Below are 6,401 nucleotides of genomic sequence, written 5' to 3'. Positions count from 1 at the left end.
AAGCCCAGCACAAAGGGTAAAGGAAAGCAAGAAAGGTAAAAAAAGCTGTTCAAAAGGGGAAGAAGCAAGGAGAAATCAGTGGGGTTTTGTTTATTAAGAACAAGCCCATAATAATATCTAACAGAACATGAGGCTAAACTTCTGAAGAGCATGTTAGTCTCTTTGGCAGAATTAATTTTGTTCCTTGACAAAGATCTGATATTTTGTGCTTCAAATGTAATGTCTGCTCTGCCTACCTGATTGTCCTGTAGAATGCCTAATTTCACAGTACTTAATATATGCAAGAAAACAGAACATTTCCAAATCAGTTACGCATTTCCAAATAGTAAGAAACGGCTTTTTACTGCCAACATCCTCTGATGGCACTGAAAAGTAGATGTGAAAATCTGTCTTCAAGCAAGAACAGGCACGTGAAATGGTTTCAGTTGGCATAGTCTTGTCCATAGTTCTCAGAGAAAGCAAAAACTGCCTTTTTAAAAGCAGATTAAGCAACCAATCTGAGAGGGAGCAGCACCATGTATGTGTAGCTCAGTCTCTAGCAGAGAGGAAACACACAGCTTTTCTCCAAGAAAGCTCAGCCTTACCTATCAGCAGGGCTCAGGGCAGGAGCTGGTTACATGACATTGCAGCTGAGCACTTATATAGCAACACACTATTGGAGAAGTACAGCAAAGCAACGAGGAAGGAAGGAAGGAAGGAAGGAAGGACACAGCATCTGAAAGACTTTCACATCAGCACCATGAGATCACATGCTGGGAAGAAGCTGATCATTGTTTTCTTGCAGGAGAAGGCTTTGATTAGGCTACTATAAATACAGAAACCAGACCGCGGAGGTCTGCCTCAATCTTAGCAGAAAGCAGCCTGTGCTTTAAAAAACAAAAACACACCCCATTTTATTTGAAATGCAACATATGTTTGGGATTTGAGAGCATTCATTTTTATCTTAAAACAGCTGCAGAAACATAATGCATCGAGGTTACAATTAGAGCACTCTCAATTTTGCGCACCTGAGACCTGACACAATGGGTTAAACAGATATTCCAAAATGCTTTCCAAATTGGCATCCAAAAATATCAGAAGAGCTGCCTCACACTCTCTTTTTTTCAAATGTCATTGCTATCAGCTGGAGGCAAGATGAAATTCAGTACTTACAGAAAGCAAAACACTGGAATCATATAGGATTTTATCTCAGTACTTTGAACATGTTACAAGCATTGAGTCTAAATATATTGGCCAGTTTAATCAGTAACACATTAAATGCAAAGTAATAAACTACATCCTAGAAAAATATAATATCCTTACTCATATTCATGCAGAAATTGTGTGGTAGAATCAAAAAAATGTGAAAACAACCTTTTATTTTTAAATACTTAACACTTTCTTAAATGACTTCAAGTGCCTTTATGACTAGTATTATGCTTTGACTTTTGATCTCACTCTTTCTTTTTTCTCATGTAACAGGTTTTCGAGAAAGCTGAATTGCAGGTCTCTGCTCAATTTAAGTTTTGGGGGAAAAAAAGGCAAAAACAGATTTTCCTTTTCACTCAACAGACCAAATGGTTCAGTGAACAAACCTCAATGGCTAAAAAGCAAGAGTCCCAAAATACAAATCTGACAGTTGACCCATAACTGTCTTTTTCATTTTAGCCAATTCTCTCAGTATTCATTTTTCAGTCAGGACTCATTGAAGAACTGTAGTTTGTATCAAAGATGCCCAATACACTCTCTAACCAGTATCTTTTGGATCTCCTGCATGCTTCCCATCCAGATTACAGCCGGGAACACTGCTGATCTTAAAGAACACCACTTCAGTCTATTTAGAGTTCATGCATTATCTGCTGGAAACCATTAATCTGCTTAAATTAGCCCTATGTGAATTTACAAACCAACCTGAAACAAATCAGTCTACAGTTAACTCACGAACAGGTCACTGCTACCCCTGTGTATTCTGTGACTGATTTCTGAAATTACACTGACTCTTATCTTTATGAGGCTCCTATAGGGAGCTTTGTGGTCATCTGCCTATTCGTATTCCCATATGATGAGTCTGTTGTGAGCCTGACAAGAGCTTCTCAAATTGCACATCTGGTATGAAGATCTTTAAGACTACTTATTTGTCCTAGTATCTACTTTTGGGGAAAACACTGCTCATAAATGTGAAGAGCTGTGAATCAGCAGAATTAATTAGCACTTTTATTTGCATTAGGATTCAAGTTGTGTGCTTGGTTTTTTCCCCACTTGTAACAACCTTTATACTCTGCTTGAGGGAGGAAATGGAGTACTTTATAGCACAATGTTCAAAAACATACATTTCTTATTTGTACAAGAATACATCAGGGACAAAATTCTCAATTTCATATACAGTCACACTGAGTAAATGTTACAGCATTGTTACAACCCAGAACATGCTAATATCATCCTTCATTTGTGCAATTATTTCACAGTAGCACTGGGAAACAAAACAGTTCAAAAGGAGAAACTGGCAAAAACAATGTTAGATAACTGTGAATATATAAACTAGTACTTGCCTCCATCACTTGCCCTTTAGCATGGCTGACATACAGCAGTCCCTCCACTGAACAAAACTGCAAAAGAAATCGGGTATGAGATGCAATTCTTGGAAATGGAAGGAAAGATGTACACAAACAACAAAGTGAGCATGGTTCCAACTTCTAATTATTTATTTATTTATTTATTTTATGGAAATGCAAGTGCCTCTGGAAGCTGGGCTATTTTAAACTCTTTCAAATAACTGAAGGAATACAAATATAATGGCAGTTAAAACTGAATCTTACAGAGTTAATCACGAAGTTCTTGTGAAGGAACATTTTCTCTTGGGGTTTGTGGCCACCAGTATGCACTGAAAGCACAGGCAGATTTCAGGGCTCTAGCCTGCAAGGTCAGACTGGTCCACACAGGTTTTATTTTCCCTCCTATTTAGCCATGCAAACGTTCTGGGCACAGGTGAAACAGCTTGCTCTTGTTTATCTGGAGTTCACCTAACAGGACATGAGAATTGTGAGCGCTTTGAACCACAAGCACCTTTCAGTGCCTTTCACAGGGAAGCCTCTGTCACCTTGGCTGAACTGCTACTGCGCGTAACAGCAACCCCTGCCAGGAGGCCAACAAAACCAGCCCCGCTCCACCACAGCAACTCTCCCCGCGCAGCACCCTTCCGTAGCGGCAGGGCACCTCCACGCTGAACCCACCTCCGCGGAGACGTGGTAATGGATCCAGCCACAGCCCTCACACAGAACGAGTGCGAAGGATTCCAAGGTTCAAAGCACACCACACCCCAGGACACCATCCTGGCTTTGCTCTCCTTTCCCAAAGGAGGGAACAGAGTATTTCAGGGGCATTTTGATAATCTGTCTCATGTTTCTGCGACAAGCCCAAGATAAGGCCAGATGCTTGCCAGAAGAACACAACAGAGGATGACAGGAGGACAGCTGAGAGCAGATACAATGACCGCATTTCTCCAGCCAGACTCACATACTACTCTGAAACACAGCTACATCTCCCAGATTTTCCAAAGGTGATTAGGTACCCAACTACTTCTTGAAAACAGGGACATAAATTTCAGAATACCCTAGCACTCAGAAGAATACTACAAGAGCCCGTGCAACTGGGGCATTTTGACCATTTTATCACATGTCCGAGTCCTACCTCCAAGACGACAGCAAGGAAAATGTTAATCAGAACCACTGACGTGGGATGCTGGAATTATGAAGAAAGTGATGACAGCAAATATGAAGAACTTAGAAAAAATGAATGAAAAAAATTTTGAAAAAGATCTTGACAGAGAAGAAATTACATTTCCACAACAGTATGAGTGGAGAAGTAGGCACAATGCATCAAGTTTTGTTAACACAAGAGGTACTGCTAAGATAACTTCAGAGCCTTTCTACTTTTTTTCTTTTTTTCAGTTTTAATGTTATTTTTTTATTTATAAGAACTGTAAGAGCTTCTGCCAGTGAGGTTTTCACAGACAGGGCCTAGAACACTATAGGATCCTGTAGGTCAACAGATGCTTTTGACTCAAATTAATTCCCAGCCTTTATACTGCAGAGTCCACTTTCCAGAGTGCCCACAGATGGGCTTTGAGATGTAAGATCATGAAAACTACTTGTGTTTTCTCCTTTGTGAATCACAGCCTTCACTGACATATAAAACAAATCTCCCTTTTTCTGTCAGAAGCTCCATTTTTTTCTAAACTTTGAAAAGCTACTGCACCGGCCTAATCAAAATTCCTTCACTTTCCTGTACTTATGAAGAGTGGACACAATCTGAGTGGTTTTTTGCATACATAATGGCTCTATTGCAGAGCCATTTACTTAGCCCGAATGCTACACATACATATTAGAGAGAACTTGGAGGGGCAGAAATAAATCAAGTATTGCTGGTGCTGTTTTGCTCCAGACAGCTAGATCGTCTACAGGGAGAAAAAGTTTCTTCCCACTCTTTCACTTTTCTTCGTCAAATATTTCATAACATGAAAATTTCAAAAATTTGTCAAGTATCTAAGATCAAAACCGGAAGTCTAAAAAGACTTCAGCCCATTAGATTTTAGTTAAACTTTATTCAAGTAAAAGTTTACTCTAAATGCATTAGAATTTGATGAATTCCCTTAGAAACCAGTTATTTGTAAATAAAATGAACTCTGAAGTCACCACTGAAACCCAGCTCAGAGCCGACTTATCTGCAACTGCAGTACTTGTTACAGACGCAAACAGTACAGAACTGTAGAAATGGGAAAGAAAAATTATTTTCATCAAAAGAAAACAGAAAAGATTCTGCCTTTTTGTAGAATATTTCAAATAGCTATTATTTATGCTGTATTTGACCGTCTCCATCCCTTAACATCAATGTTGAAGTACAATTACCTAAGGAACCCTCAAATTTGTTTTATTCCATAACCAGGTCAAGTTTAATAGCTCATCATAGAGGCACAGTCCACAGTTAGCAGGAATCTTAGGTAGGAGATGCTTCCCATTCCTCCTATTTGCCAAAAAGAAAAACATTTTTCAGTTGCTTCAAGAGAAGAATGATTTTTATTAAGAAACAGCCTAGCACAGTTTGAGAAATCCCAGTTTATTATTAGAAACTCATCCCAAAATGGATTCTGTGTCAAGACAAATAGTCTAGCAAGAAAGACTAGACGGGCAATAGTCACACACTGGAAAGCCACATATTACGGGAACTCAAAACCCTAGCAAGTGATTTATATCCACAGGAAGATTAAGATATTTTAAAAGCATCATTGTTCAGCAGCAACAAGCCGCAGAGCAAATAAGGAGAGAAAGCTCTGGGTGTTCACAGCTAACTCTTTCAGAAAGAGGAACTCACGAGAAACCGGAATGGGTGTAAAATTCAGGGGGTATGCGGTTTGGAAAACATTCAAAGAGGAAGACAACAGTAATAGAGTAAATAATTTGACCCCAAAAAACAACTGGATAGTCGCATGGCTACCCAATACCTGGAGAAACAGGTATATTTAGCTATTATAATATAACAACAATTTTTTTAAAAGTCAGAGTGGAGAACTGGAGCAAGAACAGAACAAAAAGACATACAAGAAATAATTACATGCTAAGAACATAGGTAAGATGGCAGAATACAGGGAAAAAAAGACCAGAAAACAATACTATTTTTAGTGGAAAGGATATCTGTACTTTTCAAGACATAATTCCTCCTCCTCCAAAATTCACCCAAGAACAGACTTCCTGAAATTCCAGTGAAGTCCAAAAGAAAAATCAGGGACAAAAGATATATATAGATATATAGAAAGACCCCAACCTGGTCACAACCTTAACACTGACAGTACTCTATGCAAGAACAGAAATGGAGTATAGCTGAAAGAGCAAACTGAAAGACAAAACCAGAACGACTCAGCATATTAAATAGTGCAGCTGGGAGATGATGGGGAAAAAAAACCAGCTTCAAGTACGCTTAAAGGAAGCCAGACTCCTGCTGAGGTTCTGCATCTACGATTTTAGAAAAGGGCAATAGCCCAAAGCCAACTACTTTTGACAAAACAGTACGGAGTGGCAGGTGGCACGCCCCAAGGAATTCACCGAATTAATCCACAGTGCTCCGGATAAGGAGTCCACGCCATTCAATACACCGAGAAAGGCCACACCGGATGGAGAGAAACTGCCACTTTAATAGGAGCAAGAGACAAAGGACAAAGCAAGAGACCTACAGCTTATTTTTTAAGCCAACTGTACAGTATTACAGGGTGAAACCAACATAGTAGGGTAACATTATGTTCTACTGATTTCTGCCTAATGATTTCCCTAACCCCTCCTATTCCCAAAGTTTTCCAGAAGTCAAGAAGGAAGTCAGCTGAATGATGCCCTTCCTGCTATTCTTGCTCTCCCTTCTCCTACCACAGGTTCAGC

The 6,401-nt window shown here is 39.4% G+C and overlaps 1 long non-coding RNA gene across 1 annotated transcript in view; it reads right to left on the bottom strand.

Moving 5' to 3' along the window:
• Positions 1 to 6,401, bottom strand: part of LOC104167359 — a 23,702-nt gene that overhangs the window by 929 nt on the left and 16,372 nt on the right. Inside the window, exon 2 of the long non-coding RNA XR_696499.1 lies at positions 2,529 to 2,585. This is a non-coding gene — a long non-coding RNA (uncharacterized LOC104167359). The remainder of the gene's footprint in view (positions 1 to 2,528; positions 2,586 to 6,401) is intronic.

Source organism: Cariama cristata, unplaced genomic scaffold (assembly GCF_000690535.1).
Source record: "Cariama cristata isolate BGI_N322 unplaced genomic scaffold, ASM69053v1 scaffold20319, whole genome shotgun sequence".
NCBI classification, from domain to species: domain Eukaryota; kingdom Metazoa; phylum Chordata; class Aves; order Cariamiformes; family Cariamidae; genus Cariama; species Cariama cristata.
This window is presented reverse-complemented; position numbering and strand designations above follow the sequence as displayed.